We start from the raw sequence: 19570 nt of genomic DNA, 5'->3' as shown, positions 1-19570 counted from the left end.
TTTTCTTGTCAAACATCTTCTTGTGTTTATTTATCCTTGATCATGAGCTTTGATAAATGAATGCTTATTTTTGTTGACTAATTTCTTGGTTAAGTAATAGACCGTCAAATTAGTAAGCAACGAATGGTTTCTATATTTGTTTTCATTTCATTTAAACCATGGAAATGTTTCCTCCATAATGATAATGTAAGCATTTGATTATGTTTTGGACTTGGTAACTCTTAGAACTTAAAGCTAATTGATTTTCACAATATTATATGTTTCATTGATTTGTGACTTTAATTAAGGGAATGTGTTAATAGCTCCTCTAAAAATTTTAATAACAATAAAGAGTTGAGGTAATTTGTGCTTATCAATTACTATAGCCAAGTTAAATTCATTCACAAGTGTTGTTCCATTTAGTCTAATGATAAGTCAACAATGTCATCTATGTGGTGTATCCCAAAATCAACCAACTTTACTTCATTGAATTTAATCAAAGGATTTAGTTGTTTACTTGTCATATTTACATTCTAGCTTAGTTTTAATTGTCTCAAGCAATCAAAATGATTAAAACCCCCCGTTTTACTTTTACTATTGTTTTACAAGTACTTGAGCAAGTGATTTACATAGAGATTTGAATTGAACCAATCTCTATGGATACGATATCTTTACCACTATACACTATTTTACTGTGTAATATTTAGGGTATTTATTTTGTTAGCCTCGACAACCACCAAATTTTGTTTTGCCTGTAAGTTACTTAAACTATAAATAGGACCCTCCTGGCTTGCAATTTTTATTTACCACGTTACCTAAAGGCATAAGAACGAAATTCTCTTCATATCTCTTATTTCCTCCTCATTTTGGGCTTCATATTTTGGGTGTGAGTCATTAGAAGCATTATTTTTTTGGTGCTTGCTTTTCAATGAACTTCAAAAGGATGTGATTTGATTATTTGTTATAATAATCAAAAGGTATAACCTTAATTAATCTTTATGTCAATTTCAATTTTCATAACCTCTCTTTACGGTTTCTTGATATTCATAGGTTATTGCTATCAATAGAGAAAACATAGATCATTTCTTCGTTGCATGTAAACTTAAAGGTTTAAATGTTTTTTCCGTCACTAAATTAGGGCAATTCCGTCGGTAATCTCCGATGGAATTATTTTCGTCTCTTAGGTAAATTTATTTCTCTAGTAGTGTAAGTATGAGTATTTATGTTGATTAAACACATACTATTATAAACTTATAAAAAAACCCAAGGAACTTATTAGTTTTTTCATCATTCAAAATGTTCAAAATATATAATGCTTAAAAAATCCACATCAATGTTCGTATGCTTTTTCAAAGACGGAAAATCCAATTTCAGAAAAATATAATATAATTTTGTTTGTATGAAATACAAGTTAAAATTATATCAATCTCATCTAAATCTGGATGTCATAACCTTGAAAAAGCCATATTCTTATTGAATTGCACACGTGAATTTACTTCCATCAAGATGACAGAGTTGGGATACTTTGCTCATTCCTAAAGAAATTTGTAGGATCAACCCTCGTCTTCACCATCGTTAGCCTCTTATAATTCGTCTCTTTGAAATACTTGTGCCCATAAACAATTCCTTCAACGTAAGCATTCTTACCATGGCCGTTGAAACCAATGTCCAAATCTCTGTAGTTCAGAAATGCTTCCCTGGGGTTCTTAGAAACAAACGGAGTCATATAATCATACATCACCCTTGTGAAGTTCAAGTACCGATTGGCTGCTTCAACGCCAAGTTCATCCCAGTTTACAACGTATTGGATCTTCGCTATGTTCCCTGATCGATGGGGAAAAGGCTTTGCAAATTCGGAAATTTTGCTCATTCGTCCACCATAAGGGCTGAAACCTAACATTTGGTTTTCGAGTTCTTTCATCTTTTCGAATATGGATTCGAATCCCTTTTTGGAAATAGGGTTTTTTACGTAATCAGATTTGATCTTGAATGGGTTTAATGTTTGAGGTGTACGGCTTAGAAGAGCAGTGGTCGGAGTACCAATGGAGAAGTTTGTGTAGAAAAGAACAGACTCGATCCAACTCATTTCAGTACAGTCTGAAATTTGTACCCCTAATTCTGGGAAATCCTTGTTCAGGAGGGTAACAAGAGCTGTAGAGTTTCCGAGGTACAGTGTTGGAAACAAACCAAGTATCGTCTTTTCGCCATTTGAGTTGTTTATCACGTTGAAGGTCATTCGAAGGAAAAGGTTATTATCGAGCTTATCAGCAACTCGTATCCATCGGTGGGCTATGGTGCTTAGGTTCTGCTCGGATGTTCTTTGTACGTTAAAAACGGTCACAGTGGTAGGAACACGAACCAGTTTGATCTTGTACGCTACAACCACACCAAAGCTGACACCACCACCACCTGTGATGGCCCAAAAAAGATCTTCACCCATTGATTTCCGATTCAGAAGTTTACCATTCACATCGATTAAATGAGCATCAACAACATTATCAACGGTAAGGCCGTATTTTCTCATCAGGTTACCATATCCACCACCACTAAAATGGCCACCAACTCCAACAGTAGGACAAACGCCAGCCGGAAAAGCATGACTGTTGCTTTTCTCGGCTATTCGGTAGTAGACTTCACCAAGAGTCGCACCAGCTTGGACCCATGCAGTTTCATGTTTAATACTCACGTTTATGGAGCGTAAGTTGAACATATCAACAACGAAAAAGGGTTGGTTCGAATTGGTCACATAGGAAAGCCCCTCATAGTCATGGCCTCCGCTTCTGGTTTTCATTAGCAGGCGGTGTGTTTTGGCACACAGAACAGCTGCTTGAATGTGTGAAGGGTGTAAGGCGGTGATGATTAAGATGGGCTTGGGAGTCGTGGATTCAATGAATCGAAGATTTCGGATGTAAGCTTGCAAGACTGATGGAAATGAAGAGTGACCGGGAGTGTAAAGTTGTTCACTGATCGGAAAAGCAGGGTCGGCTTGGTTGTTTAGACATTGGGTGAAGCGATCTGTAATGGAAGTTGATGTTGCTGAGGAATGGGTAGAGAGCAAGACAAGGAGGAGAGGAAAAATGAAAGATTGGAAGTTGAAATAATAGGTAATTGCCATTTTTGTGATATGGAATGCATGGTGTGAGACATGCAAACCTTTTAATCTGGCGTACTTAATTAAACTCCCGCCAAAGTTAATAGTCGATGTAGAAATACTATTCTTTACATTTGAATAATTTTTTTTTCATACTTATACAGGCATAAGATATCATATACCAACTCCAGAAGTTTTTGAAAAATTAGATGCAATGTTGTGATGCCACGTTGAAATTAAAGAGTCCGGCAAGGGGATATAACTCAATAAAAATATAGTTTGAATAGGGATGGCAAAAATCCTCGTACCCAATGGGGAACCCGAAACCCGCACCCGTTTTGACTGGGAAATCCCAGGTTGATCAGGGATGGGGACGGAGATGGGAAATACCCGAATAAAAAAAGTGGGGATGGGGATGGGGATGGGGATACCCTTAATCCCCGACCCTGGACCCGTCCCCGACATATATTAATATATAAAAATAATACAGGACATATATTTATAATATAGTTTATAATACATAAAATTTGAGCTAAGTAACCTAACTCATTAGTAATTACTTGGTTGAAATTATACTTTTTGTTTTTTCTTTTATCTAATTTAAACTCGTGTATATATATTTTTTTCTCTTTGGTTGATCTATTTTACCTTAAATATCAATCTGATAATTTTTTTTACTTGATTTTTGATGTATGTATTTAAATTTGGTAGAAAATTTATTTATATTTTTTCTGCAATTTATGGGTACTTATATATTTTATAAAATCTTTAAACTTATGTTGGTAAATTGAAATATAAAGTCTTTTCTTATATAAAAGTTTGCATGTTAAAAGAGAAAAAAAAAATCCCCGTTTCCCCGTTGGGAATCCCCAGTCCCCGTCGGGGGTGGGGATGGGGGTTTATTTATATTCCCCGATGGGGATGGGGATGGGGATGGGGATTGGAATGAGGATTCGGGGATGGGGATGGGGATTGGGGTCCCCTGTGTTCCCCGCCCCGTTGTCATCTCTAAGTTTGAACATTCGTCATTCATTCGTCCATCAAAGAAAGTCAAACTGAATTACACGAGGAGTTAAATTGTTACAGGATTACATGGAACTATATGTTGAGCCATATTATTGAATCTTCAGCAAAGAAAGTCAAAGGCAGTTAAAGAAAGAGTTAAATTGTTACCCAATTACATGAAACTATATATGGAACCATAGGAATTAGAGGAAGAGTTAAATTGTTACCTAATTACATGAAACTATATATAGAACGTATTATTGAATATTTAAAATCAAAAAAAAATGTCATAGATTTTTGTATTGTTTATGTCCTTTTTTTATCCACAACTTGGAGTCAAAACTCTTAGTATTTTGGTATTTCCTAAACCAGTTTTGAATGATTGTGATCAAGATTGTATATTCAGCAAATAAAGTCAAAGGGAATTAGAGGAACAGTTAAATTATTACCGAACTACATGAAACTATATATGGAACCATAGGAATTATAGGAAGAGTTAAATTGTTACCGTATTACATAAAATATGGAACCATCGGAATTACAGAAAGAGTTAAATTGTTGCCGAACTAGGATTTTACCCGTCGCACGTTGCAGCGGCAGTAACATGTTTAAGTTGAATCTTGACGATTATATTGATAAAAGTTACATAATGTGGCATCTGTTGGTAGATTAATATAGAATGTCAGTACAACTTAATAACTCTAGTTTATACCGTCGAATGAAAATATATTATATGTGACCAAAATCATAGGCAGGAAATGTACATAAAAATAATCACAAAAATGTACACAAAAATTACATCAAAACGTAAAAAAATTTGAATTTATATCAACATATATACAAAAATAAGCTAGTAAGATTATTTTATTAGATTATTTTATTAAGTCAACCCATAGAAGTTCAAACAATAAAAAACCTATTATATGTGATCCATTGATATGTAGGAGAAATATATAAAAATAAGCATGAAAACACTAAAAAAATTACATCGTAATATAAATAAATTCGAATTTGTACCAATACGTACATAAGAAACAAATATATATACTTTTTAATTGGCGAATGAAAGTTATAAATACTAACAACCTCGAATTTATACTGAATCATACATTAAAATAAGCACATTAAAAATTAGTTTTTTTCAATTAACGAATAGAAGTCAATAAAAAAAATTAGATTATACAAAATTCAAAATCGAATGAATTAAAGCGATATTTTACAAAGTTTAAATCCAAATGAATGATCACGCACTTTACAAAGTTTAAAGCTAACAGGGACAAAGTGAAATTTGATAAAGTTGAGGAGGGTAATTTTAGGAAAATCATATTATATACTACGGAAAAAAAAACAAAAAACTTAGGGTGAAAGTGACAATATACAAAGTGCAAAATCGATGGATTAAATATTATTTTATAAAATAGAGGAGTGTAAAAGGTCATTTTATAAAATAGGGATCAATAGCAAAAAAAAAAAAAAAAAAAAAAAAAAAAAAAAAAACATAGAAGAAAAGGGTTTAAAATGCAAAAGTAAAGAAAAGGAAAGGGATAAAAACCAAAAGAATGAACCATTAGTTTTTAGAAGATATATAAATACATTAAACTATATATAGAACATATTATTGAATATTTACAATGAAAGAAGTCATATATTTTTCTATTGACTATGTCGTTTTTTTATCCACAACTTGGAGTCAAAACTCTTAGTATTTTGGTATTTCATAAACCAGTTTTAAATGATTGTGATCAAGATTGTATAAAATCAATTTTAAATGATTGTGATGAAGATTGTATAGAAACTCTTTGTTTATATATCTTTGTATATTGGTGACTAACCACATTTTAGGCTCAAAACATCATAACGTCCATTAAACTATAATAATTTTATATTTATGACATCAAATTAATAACGAAATTACTTTATTATAGTTTTATATTTATGACCTTAAATTAATAACGAATGGACTTATGTAGCTAAGAAAAATTTCCCATTTTAATATAATACATACCATATCATTATCTTCTAACCTAATAAATGAAAATTAATTTTACCAAATGTCATATTCTCATTGAATTTGACACTTGTTATTTTTTAAGAGTTTTTTAATTATCTCTTTTCCACTTGTCATTTTCTTAAATTTTTTATTTTTATTAAATTTAAAATCCACATTTTAATGAGATTTATATATGTAAACTAGATCATTCTATTAAATTTTATAATAAATGTTCTACGACTTTTATTACTTACTTTATTTATTATATTCTTTATATTTATGTAAAATTATTACTTTAAAAAATATGTAATGTTTGTAATTTTATATTAAATTTTTTTTATAAACCCGTGTAATACACGGGTCTCACACCTAGTATACTTATAAAGCTTGCATTTTTTCTTGAACCACATTCATTTGAAACTCCCATGACTTTTCAATTTCTTTCTAATAATTAGTATAAATTGGTTAATAAGGTTAAATAAATATCAAACATAAAGTGTAATCATATATAAACTAAATTTCAATATTAAAAAAAATATATTTTCTTCTACTTATAAACTTTGTTTTTAACTTTTGACACATTATACTTAATTTATTTAGTCTAATATGTTGTATGTAAACCATTATCATTCTAAAGCTACAACTTTTGATCAATTTGTATAAAATACTTAAATTATTAATTTAAATATAACCTTACAGGATCAACTTAAATATAAAATTTAGTTCAACTTAAACAATCCAAAGAATATTTTATAAATAGCTAAAAGTGATAAATTGTAGTGTCTTTCTAATAATGATTATAAATTGGTTAATAAGGTTAAATAAGTATCAAACCTAAAGTGTAATAAAAAATAAACTAAATTTCAATATTAAAATAATATTTTTACTTCTACTTATAAAGTTATGTCTTTAACTTTTAACATATTATACTTAATTTATTAGATTTAATATGTTGTTGTATGTAAACCATTATCAGTTTAAAGCTATAACTTTTGAACTGTATGGATAAAATACTTCAATTGTTAATTTAAATATAACTATACAGGGTCAACGTCAATATAAATTTCAGTTCCACTTAAAAGAACTCAAATAATATTTTGTGAATAGTGAAAAGTGATAAATTGTAGTGCTAAATGCAAAAACTAAATTGTAATATCAATTCACTAAAATATTTCCTAAAGATATTTTTATAATCGTTAAAAGTTTTGAAATAAGTAGCTTAAAATAACTTATAATAACAACAGTTAAAAATAACTTTATATAAATGATTATATTGATATCTTTAAAATAAAAAAAAAATGTTTGATGTTTTAAATGATACACTGATGAAAATTAAAACGTTAAGCAAATAAATTTTAAAACTGAATTAACAATAACAACAACACTAAATAATATTAAACCATATATTATATTTAATTTTGTTCATAAGTAAACCGCAAGTAGAGGTCATTCAAAAGATTGAGATTATGCAGTTTTAATAGATGTATATATTATCATATAATTCAAAATAATCAATATACTATATCAACTTCGTATACGAATTATTATATCAAATTTAACAATGACATTATTGTTATATTTAAAAAAAAACATATATTTGTAAAGATTTCTACTATATAGATGCTTCTGCGCAAAGCGCGGACATTCGCCTAGTATTATATATATATTATATAGAGTAAATACACGAATGCTCCATGTGGTTTGAGGTTATTTGAATGTTTGGACCCTAATTTTTTTAACTTGCACAGACTATGTTATTGTTGTGTCTTTGCTTTCTAACCGACTTAAAATGAATATACGACCCTTATTAAACTTTTTTGCTTTTCCTTTTTAATTTTAGTATTTATTTATTTATTTTATTATTAAAAAGTTAACAATGTACACTATACTATTCTAATGCTAAAGTATAACACCCCCTTTCTAACTTAAATAAGAGCATAAGACCTACACATAATTGATAATTTAGTCATCCTTGTTATCTTGTGAAACAGATAACATACTACTGTATCTGTCCCTACTCTCTTCTCTTATTGCATTGCCCCACCTAATCGGAGACACTGCCACCATGTTGTCGCCAAGCCTCATTGGTCTATGTTGATGTCCAAAGGTACTAGATTTTTATCGGAAAGCTCGTTTCCCCTCTCTCCCCTGTTTCCATGCTAAAAAGTATTGATACCGCTCACCATCACTTTTGACGTTGGACCACGCTGACAACCTCTCACTTTTTCTCTTTTGCGGCCACCATCACACATATGAAGACCTGCGATTTAGATATGAAACTTGAAATCAAAAACCGATATGAAATCCCTCTCTAAGAACTCGATGCTAAAACATGAAACAATAGGAATCGTAATGCTGGTGATGGCTCTACTTCAGAAATTAAATCCCTAACTCAAAAGCCACACTTAAATTGAAGCCAAAGCAGCGCCTCAAACTCTTCTATTCTCTCGCCGAATCCAATATATAGAACGGACAATTGAGCCTCAATGGACAAGTAGAGTGAGGTTTTCTTATAGTTTACTTCTGATCTGATGGTGGTATGATTTCTGATTTTTCAATTTGATTCATATCTAGTGGTGATTTTCTTAACATCTAGTTATTGCTTTTACTTTCCGACAATTTGCTTCTGATAAAGGGGTGGTGGTGATTTGTGACAACCCATAATTTACTCCATCACTGTAACCCTTTCCCGTTAATAAAACCGTTTGTATTTCCAACTTTTCCGTTAACTTTTGGGTTAAGTTAATTAAATTGAGACCTTCATTATAATCTCGTGAGTGTCCAAACCCATTAGAAACAAGTAAAAACATCCCTAATATTCACTTGGAAAATTTTTAGTTTCAACCACGTCTGGTTACGACAAATTAATCGGGTACGACCAAAAGCCTCGTTTAACGTCAGTATCGGGTAGATTTCCACCGGGTCTCAAACTCAAACCATATATAAAGTTGAGTGGACCTCATTTGACGCTTTTCCACTCTCTCTCTCTGCTCTCTCTCTCTCTCTTCAATCCAAATCTTTGATCCAAAATCATCCATTTCATGCTCCAAATCGGTATGTAATCCATCCTAGCTTATAGTTTAACATGTCTAGCTTTCAAATTCGTGTTGGAATCATTCAAAAGGACCAAGAACATGTGTTTACGGCCCATGAACAATCCCAAACCATAAACACCCTTAAATGGGGTTTTGGAGCCCCAAAACCCTTCCAAACCACTTCTGGAGTTTAGATATGACTTAGGGGCTTACATGAATGGACTTAGAACACCAAAATCTTAACATTTAGGGAGTAAAGATGAGTTTACGGCCCAAGATCATGCTTGGACCGTAAACCCTCCTTCATAGGCCGTGAACACCATTTAAGGTGTTAAAATGCCCCTTAAACACCTCCTAAGCCTTGGAATAATGTCTAGAATCAACCACCATTGTGTTAGGGACCTTAAACATGAAAGAAACCACCCCCTTAGGAGATTATAGTGGTAAACTCCCCAAGGAATGGTTCCTGGGCCGTAAACTCCTATAAAATGGTCAAATGGTGCCCTAACTTCCTTCCATGACTTGTACTTTGGACTAGAACCACTTGTGCTTAACCTAGGACCATCAAAACACATAAGGAAAGAGTACATGAGAGTTCACAGCCGTAAACTCCTAGTTTACTGCCGTAAACTCCTTAAAATGGTCCATTTGATGGTTTAATCCCTTCCAATGCCTTAGAACTTAACCTAGCCTAACTCCACAAGTGTTATAAGGCCATTAAGCATCCAAGAACACCCCACCCATGAGTTTACGGCCGTAATCTCCCTTAGGAGTTTACTCTTGAAGAGAAAACTCCATATCTAGGCCTTACACCTCCTTAGATGCAACCCAGACCACTCCTAACACTTGAATTGAAGTGTTTTCGCGCCTCGGAGTGTATATTCTTAATTAATTAGTAGTTCCAAGTCTAATTAGATACAATTGTGTATCTCTTCATATTACATAGGACCTCGCACGTGTTCAAGCCCCGAACTGACACTTAGCATCCTAACCGACGCATTTCTCGTCTGGTGAGTTCATACCCCTACACTTTTTCCGTGTTTTCAATGTTTTCAGGGGGGATACAAGCAAAAGTACAAGATTATCTTGTACTCAAACTTATTATTTCAATTGTAATGTTTCATATTCCGTATGCTTTTAACATTGGAAACCGTATTAACCAACTGTTTGACTTGCAGAGTTAGTTTTCAAACTAATTGCGAAACTCATTATAAAATGTTATAATTTATGTTATATTTTATAATTTACGAAGGAATCATGCTAAATATAAAACAGGATTATTACTAATATCGTACGCCTTTGGATGTCACTAGAACATCGAAAATACAGTTAATGTACTACTTTGAGTGCCACCAGAGCTTCGAAATTTACGTCTAATATTATACGCCTTTAGATGTCACTAAAGCTTCGAAAATACAGTTAATGTAGTTCTTTGAGTGCCACTAGAGCTTCGAAATTTACGTCTAATATTATACGCCTTTAGATGTCACTAGAGCTTCGAAAATACAGTTAATGTACTTCTTAAAGTGCCACTAGAGCTTCGAAATTTACGTCTAATATACACCTCTGGATGTCACTGGAGCTTCGAAAATACAGCCAAATGTACGTCTTTGAGTGTCACCAGAGCTTCGAAAATTCGTCTAATACCCGCCTCTGAGTAAAACCAGTGTTTCGAAATTACGTCTATTAATATGTCCCTCTGAGCGAAATTAGAGTTTCGAAAATAAAATTCTTGTTAAGTATAGTAGATATTCGTGTAATGTTAACGAATCATAAACACTTTAAGTATGGTAGATACTTGTACACTGCATCCTGAATCGATAACCAACTACAAACTTTAAGGAAAATAAGGGTTTTTTTTCCTGGGATAACTGAACTGTTCATGACCAGATTGTGTAACAAACGGATAACTAAACCTTACTTATAGGAAAATATGGGATTTTCTTGGATAACAACTTTTTCAAAAAACCAAAGGAAACTTGTTCATTTTTCAGAATCAAACCGCTTATGAACTCACCAGCTTTATGCTGATATTTTCAAAACTGCTTGTATTCTCAGGTCCACGTTAGACAGGTACCCCACGATCTTCTGGAAAAGATGGAGCGTATAGAAGTCTCGTCTTTACATTTGTTCATTTTGGTGGTATATATCTATAATCGTGTGTAACTTACTTTCAAACAAATGTAAATACTTCTATGTAATATAATGGTTGTGTTTACTACGCTGACTATGTACATTGGTTATGATACTTTACATGACGTCCTCCGCCTCGGAACGTTTCCGCCATCGGTTTCGGGTTATGACATGATTTGGCGGCGGTCATTTCGGAGAAGACAAAAGGGTTGGTGGTTGTTGGGTGGAGGATTAACTAAAGAAAATGATGAATATGAGGGGGTGGATTGGATATAGACCTGACAATTTGTGTATTCGTGTCATAAAAACGTATCAGCCATGAGTTTTACATGATACAATTACACGATGAGAAATAAGCTTTATTTAAATGTTCAAGATGTATTCGTGTCGTGTCAGGTCTCTCACAGATTCGTATATTCATGTCTAGAATTATCATGTCTAATTGGATAGAGGAGGAGGTGGACCCACTTGGCTAGTTTATCATTTTTAATAATAATAATAATAATAATAATAATAATAATAATAATAATTATTATTATTATTATTATTATTATTATTATATAAATACTGAAAATAAAAAACTATTATTAAAAATGCTTTAAAATATAAAAAAAAATATAGTACAAAACAATCTTTTAAAGAATGGTAGGGACCAAAGAGACAATAAAACCAAACAATATGGATCATTCAAGTTAAAAAAAACCTAGGGACCAATATGCAAATTACCCCAAACCCAAAGGACCATTTGTGTAATTTACCATGTTATATACTATATTTTTATACATTCTAAGAACCTTCCACTTAGATGCTACATGTTTGAAAAGGTATTATTATTTGAACTTATTTTTGTTAAGATCAATCTGGTACATCTTATCTTATGCATGAATATATAACTAAGTTCGCTTTGATCATGTATCTAATGAAGGACTAAACCACCGGGCCTATCCAAACCGATGCGAGGGCCCGAGCAATAGTAAATGAAGGCAGCATCTTAGGTTGGAGACTCCATAGTTATGGAAGGAAAAAAATATATTACCTGTTTGAAAAGACATTACAAATTTTTTAGGCACTGCTATTTATTTTAATTTTATTTTTAAGAACATCTAGTCCATCTTGTGCATAACTATATAACAAATTCCATTTTGATCATATATTTAAAAAATTACTAAACTTCGATGCAGGGCCCGAGCAAAAATAAAAAGAAATAGGCCCTTGACGATAACAAAAGATTTAGTAAATGAAAACGGCACCTCGGGAAATTTTCCTTAAATAAAATAGATATTACAATAGCATGTTGGAGACTCTCTACCTATGAAAACGAAAATGAGCTAGAGGCCCAAGCCCCAAGAGTCCATGAGAAAAAATCAAGTAAATGAAACACAAACACTTAGTTGTGAACTTGTGATATCGAATCGTTTTCCAACAACAAGGGTAAGGATGTATGAATCATTTTCTTGGGTCCACAATAGTGATTAAGACCATGTGATGTTGAAGTTTCAAGTTATCTATTAAAAATTAGAATGAAAACAAATAAATTAACTTTTTATAAGAAAAATAACATCAAAAAATTGATGAATAATAATGAAATCTTATAATTTCCACGAACCATATTAAAACAAATGAGAAATCATATTAACATGAATCAGAAATCATAATTAGTGAGGCTTCCTGAAATACATTAACACAAATAGAAGATCGATTTTCTTGATGGTTATGTGAAAAAATCATAAGAAAGCATTTGAAATCTGAAATAAAAAGGTTGCGAGAAAAAATATATGTCACAACTAGGAATTTTGATGTTTGTAACAGCAACAATGACAACCTTTGTGAACCAAAAATGTGAAAGCATGTATGATGCTTATTCAATAATAACAAATTGTCCATCAAACACTCTATGCAAGCACTTCAAATAGTCAACAAAGAATTGAAAATCCAAGAAATACCGGTTTAAGTCCATTATGGACTAGCATTTCCTTATTGGGCCTAATGGGCCAATAAGCTTCTAATTTGACTATTTTGGGCTTGAAACTCTTAAATGGGCTCTAATTGGACCCTCTTCCATTTATTTTAACATTTTGGGCCATATTGGGCCTAGAATGAAATAAAATACCCTAATGGACCATATTGGGCCATAACTAACCTAATTAGCTTTAATGGGCTATGAAACCCATTATTTTTGCCAAATTGGGCCGTAATTCATCATAGGAGCCCAATGGGCCAAAAATCATCAAAAATGGGCCCATAAGATGGAATTAAGCACCTAAGGCCCAAAACTCTCTTTTTTCTTCCCTTTTCTCGGCCCAAAAAGAAAACAAAAAAGTAAATAAATAAGAGAAGGGTTGACTTTAGGAGGTGCCACCTCCTTATTACACACCATGCACCCATGCATGGACCAACATGTATCTAGACTAGTCATCTCCCCCTCTCTCTTTTCCTTCGGCCGAAGACAACAAACAAACACACACACACACCTCACAAATTCTCTCTAAACCACTCTCAAGATCATCCTCTTCTTCTTTGAAGATCTCGAAAATTTGGCTAGATATCTAAGGATTTTCATCAAGTAGTTCACATCCTTAGTAAGTTATTGCTTTGATTTCTAACATATCTTCTTCATTTCATCAATAATCCCCCTTATGTCATACAAAATTCGTGATCTTGCCTCTTAGAACACATCTAAGTCAAAAATCCTCCAAGAAGCTTGCTAGGCCGAGAATAGCATCAAACTTCCTCTATTCTTCATCAAAACCGAAACCACAAACTCAAGGTGAGTTCATACCCCTCTTTTTCGGTTTTTACAAGTTTTATGGGGGAGAATACAAGTAAAATGTGTAGATCTATATGTATGTGTGTGCTATGTATGATTTTATGCATGTATGTGTGATTGTATGTGTTTATGTGGTAAATATACAACAAAAAGAGTAGAAATATCAAGATCTATTGCATAAGAAGTAAAACAAATTTGATCTAAGTTATACCACACTAATCAAGTCAAGAAAAATACCCTCTAAGATTTAAAATAGACATATTGTAACCTAAAACAAAATTTTGGGGCTTAAATTGTCAAATAAACAAAAGTTGGTGGAAAGGCTGCTATTCACGGTTTTCTTGAGGGGAAAAAGAGTCAAAACAGTTAAAATAAATGTTTTTGTGACAATTATGCTCTTCAAACGACTTGAACTGTAAATAATAGCTCAATGGGCCAATTTTTGGGCTTTTCGGCCCATTGAGCCCAAGGTTGCGAAAAATCTGATTTTCAAAGGGCTAAAATGAAACATTTCTTAAAACAGGGGATAAAAAGGGTAAAAAAAATCATTTCAGGGCTTAGAATGCTTTTCTTTACCAAAAAGGATAAAAAATGTAAAGTTTTTGGATTTTGGGCCAAAATTGTAAAAGTTTTAAAAAGTTTGGACTTTAGCCGTAAGATCCTTTCTGGAAGGGCTGAAACTGATAAAAGTAAATTTGGTGCTAAAACCACCACATAAACAAAGTCTATGGGTCAAAAATGGTAAGAAAATCGTTTTAGGGCCTAAAATGTCTTTATATATATATATATATATATAAAGGGCTAAAATTGTCATTTTTATCCAAGAATGGCTAAAATGGTCAAACAAATATTTGAGTCAATTATTTTATTATTTAAGATATTTGGGTCAAAAATACCAAACCACAACTTATGACAAATGGCAAGATGAATATACATAAATTCTGAATATCGGGCTCGTATCGATAAAAATTTAACAATTGTTCAATTAAACATTCCGACGACTGTACTATACCGACATCAAGTAAAAATTAAATTCTTTGGGATTGAAAGTTTCATACATGTTTATTGGGCCTTTGTGACCCATTAACATGATTTTGGACCTAAGGGGTAATTATAAATGTTATTGGCCCTTCTATGACCCAATTTCATATATAAGGGACCCTTAATGGCTTTTAAGTGCTATTAGGCCTTAGTGGTCCATTAGCATTGCTAGTAAGGTCCAAGTAATCAAATACAAAATGGGCCAACGTGTCCTTCGTATACCCAACAGCCTAAAATAACTCACAAAGGTAGCAGGGCTTTGTATTTCTTCTTCTCCTCGTTTGTTAGGCTTACGCGTGACGAAAGTAAACAATTACAGGTCGATAATCAATAGTAATCAAAGTCAATTGGGATTTAGTGAGTAATAATGGGTGGCACCAACATGTGCCGGTTGTAGTCTGTAGTTATACTCAAAGTATCCTGGAGGGAGAGCGAGAGTTTGTGTACAGATCTATATAGGGGTGACTCCCCCACACCTCAGTTGTTCGCTACAGTTAGACTCAACCAGTCTAGGGTGACAAAATCTTAATATCAATTATGGCGTTCACCAGAGTGTCAAGACAGACGAACTAGTCATTATCATGTATGGTTATAACGACTCACCTAAATAAATCCAATGTAAACCAAGTAAACAATGTAATTCAAAATCATTCACGTAATGAGTAACCATTCAAACCGTTATATGATATTTTTATTTTGTAAAACATCGGGTTTTCCGAGGAAGTTCAACATTTTCACTTGTACGTTTAATACTAAGTTTTTCAATTATACATGTTTTGAAATCATCATTCATATATTTACGGATCTTCACACCTTTTTATAAATAATGGACTTTTCAGAAAATATCAGCTTTTCTGGGTTGGTTTCGTTCAAATTACACAAAACATTTCATATCAAACCTGCTTATGAACTCACCAACATTTTATATGTTGACCCGTTTTCAAAGTAACTTGTATTCTCAGGTAACAGGTAAGCTGGGGAATAAGTACCAAGTATGTTAGTGTGTTTTGCTTTTGAAAACTATCAACCAATTTATGTATGGATTTGTAACGTTAAAACAATGTACTTGATGTGAACAATGTCAGTTGTAATATATTGATGCATGGTGATGTTTATGTTATGATTCATATATTCAGTGTGATGATATTCAATTTAAGTCACACGAGCCCTCGGACGTTTCCGCCGTCTGGTTCGAGGGTGTGATAGGTTGGTATCAGAGTTCTGTTTATAGTGAACTAGCATATCTAACCACACATTGATATGCAACTATAAACCAAAGAGGAAAAAACAACTCTGAACAAAAAAAAAACAATTAAACACAACGATAAAACACCCTTACTCGTAAGACACAAGAAAAATAACATAATACCAAATCAAACAAGATAATGATAGCATCTCGGTTAAGTCGGGACTGTTCATAGTCGTATTAAGGAGTGAATGTAGCCTGATCAACTACATTTCCTCTGAGGCACAACTATCATATGTCCCGAGGAAATTGCGATGGTAGGTTAACCTAAGAACATACCCTTTATCACCAAGAAGAGAACATCAACTCAATTTATGCAATAGTTAAAATGTCTTAGGAATAATATTAGCATATTTATACGCTCTCGCAGACAGCATGGCCCGTTTCCATCACCCCGAATATCCTTATTTCCCTAATCAGGGGAATAATTGATGGTTGGAAGAATCCGAAGAGGAACCTAAAGAGGACCCCGAGGAGGAGTCTGAAGAGGAACCCGAGGAAGACCCCGAGGAGGAATCCGAAGGGGAACCTGAGGCGGAAGCCGAGGGATAGACCTACTGAGCCAGTGGTGGACCAGGAAGAAGAGGAAGCCGAAGGAGGTCTTGAGGGGGAACCCAACGATGGCGAAGATGGTGATTCGGACGCGAAGTCCGAAGTCATCAACCCCCCTTATCCGATTAGGGTGCCTGCTTATCGAATGAGCCCCACTGGTCCCACACCCCCTGGGGTATCGACCTTTGGAGGTGGAGCAGATATCAGGGACAGCGACCCCTGTTCGGCATGTCATGCGCGTTCTATGACTTGAGGGAGGGAGGACCGGCTGCTCGTGCGCTTCCAGTCATGGTGAGGCGGTTGCGGAACACTGGTGATCTAGCTCAGAGCACTACCGATCAGATGCACCAGATGCGGACTAGGGTCGAGCGGGCAGAGCAGGAGACACGAGAGGTTATCCAAGAGTTCCACATGAGGTAGGTAAGGTGGGAGGCTCGACTTCGAGACACGGAACGACAGGTGGCTGACCTTCAGGGAGCATCCACTTCCTCGGCACCACCCCCTAGCACATCCCACCATAACTAGGACTAGTGGTATCCGTGTTTAGTATTATGTTACTATGATCTATGCTATGTACCATCGACTCTATGTTTAAGTGATTACACTACTCATAGAGTCGTTACGCTGCCGAACTTGCACCACTTATGTATGCTCTTTTGAGCAAATTTTCATGTATCAAAGTGCGGATAATATTAATGGAAAATTTTATGTGTTCTACTATGATATTGTAATTTTATATGTGTTATATATCCATGATTGTATGCTAATTTTTGAAATCACTTAAGTTCATGCCACACACCTAGTTTATAGGACCACAATCTCACAAAAACCATAGGCACTCAACATCTTTTCGTTCCATGACAGAAATATGCCTCAACGACCAACACGCGGAAACCCTGGGCCAACCCCACCCAAAGTCAACTCAGCTGCATTCCAAGCAGCTGTATCTGCTACGGTTACTGTAGCCATGGCGCAAATCCACCAACGGAATAATAGTGGAGTCAATGGACAAGGGGCTGGAAGCTCAAACAATGGGATAAATTAAGTACCCACCAAGACATGCTCCTACAAAGATTTCACCAACGCCAAGCCACGAACCTTTAATGGAACTGGGGGAATGTTAAGTCTGAAAAGATGGATCGAGAAGATGGAATCGGTGTTCGAGACATGTGAATGCCCTGAGGAAATGAAGGTGAAGTTTGCCGCATGCACTTTCGTTGATCAAGCTCTCACTTGGTGGAACGGACACGTAGAAGCCATGACTCTCCCCGTAGCCAACTCTATGCTGTGGGCGGAGATGAAAGAAATGCTAATGGCCGAGTACTGACCGCGAAGCGAAATTCAGAAGATGGACCAAGAGTTGCGGACATTGACACATACATATCAAGGTTTAGCGAACTGTCTCTGTTGTGCCCTGGCATAATTACTTCGGAAGGAAAGAAAATCGAATGATTCATCTGGGGATTAACCTCCCCAATCCAAGGAAATGTGATAGCAGCAAATCCCGAAACCTTCGACAGTGCCAAGAGATTGGCTAACAAACTATACGACCACAACAACAAAAAGAGTGAGAAGTCGGTGGAGGCTAAAGGCAAGAAGGAGAGTGACAACAAGAAGGGAAATAGTAACAAGAGGAAGGGACGTCAAGGCTTAGAATCGTTCCAGAAGCAACAAATAGTGATAGTTAATGTTGCAACCACCCAAGTTCCCTCTGCGCCACATGCTCCAGCCTCAGCTGCTCCAAGTGCTCTTAGGCAGTATTCTGGAATTCTTCCAAAGTGCAACAAGTGCAGCCTCCATCATAATGGAAAATGCAGAGAGATGCATTGCACCAGCTGGAATCGAAAGGGTCACACGACAAAATATTGCAGGACCTATCCTCCCCAGAATCAACAACAAGGAAACAACAACAGCAACAACCGCAAAAACAACAACAACAATGGGCAGGACCGAGCCACACCTGCTATGGATGTGGAAAAACTGGGCATTTCCGTTGAAACTGCCCCAACAACAACAACCCTGGGAATGGAGGAACAGGAAGAGTGCTGACCATGGGTCAGGGAGAAGCGGTTCAGGATCCCGCTGTTATCACCAGTATGTTTCTCCTAAACCACACTTATGCATGCATCCTATTTGATACCGGGGCAGAACGAAGCTTTGTGAGCAATAAATTTAAACACTTGTTAAAACAACAACTCCAGAAGCCTAATGAAACCTTTATGGTGGAAATGGCCAATGGGAAAACAGAAGCCACTGGGGAACTCTATATAGGATGTACCATAGCCTTAAACCAACATGTCTTTCGAATAAACTTAATGCCTGTTTCCATTAGGAGTTTTTATGTGATTATTGGCATGGATTGGTTAAGCCCCCACCATGCTGAAATTATGTGTCACGAGAAGGTCGTTCGCCTTCACCTTCCAAATCGCGAAACCCTAATTATATACGGAGACAAACCCAGCACGAACCTTCGCCTTAACTTGTGCATTAAGGCAAAAAAGTATCTGCGAAAGAAGGACTTGACGTTTCTGGCTCACATAGTGGATAAATCCAAGGAAGAGGTCAACATTCAAGACATTCCAGTAGCTTGTGAGGTCCCAAATGTCTTTCCTGAAGATCTTCCGGGGATACCTCCAGAAAGATAAGTCGAGTTTCGAATTGACCTTGTGCCAGGAGCTACTCCCACCGCCAAATCGTCTTGCCGATTGGCTCCTGCGGAGATGCAAGAATT

The 19570-nt window shown here is 34.8% G+C and overlaps 1 pseudogene; it reads right to left on the bottom strand.

Moving 5' to 3' along the window:
- Positions 1-1480: 1480 nt before the first annotated feature.
- LOC145094812 (berberine bridge enzyme-like 8 pseudogene) lies at positions 1481-3094 on the bottom strand (annotated as a pseudogene).
- Between the last annotated feature and the right edge of the window lie 16476 nt (positions 3095-19570).

The sequence above is a fragment of the Lactuca serriola genome, chromosome 3 (assembly GCF_051521515.1).
Source record: "Lactuca serriola cultivar US96UC23 chromosome 3, Lser_US96UC23_V15, whole genome shotgun sequence".
Classification (NCBI taxonomy): domain Eukaryota; kingdom Viridiplantae; phylum Streptophyta; class Magnoliopsida; order Asterales; family Asteraceae; genus Lactuca; species Lactuca serriola.
Note: the sequence above shows the minus strand (reverse complement) of the source record. Positions and strands in the feature narration are given on the sequence as shown.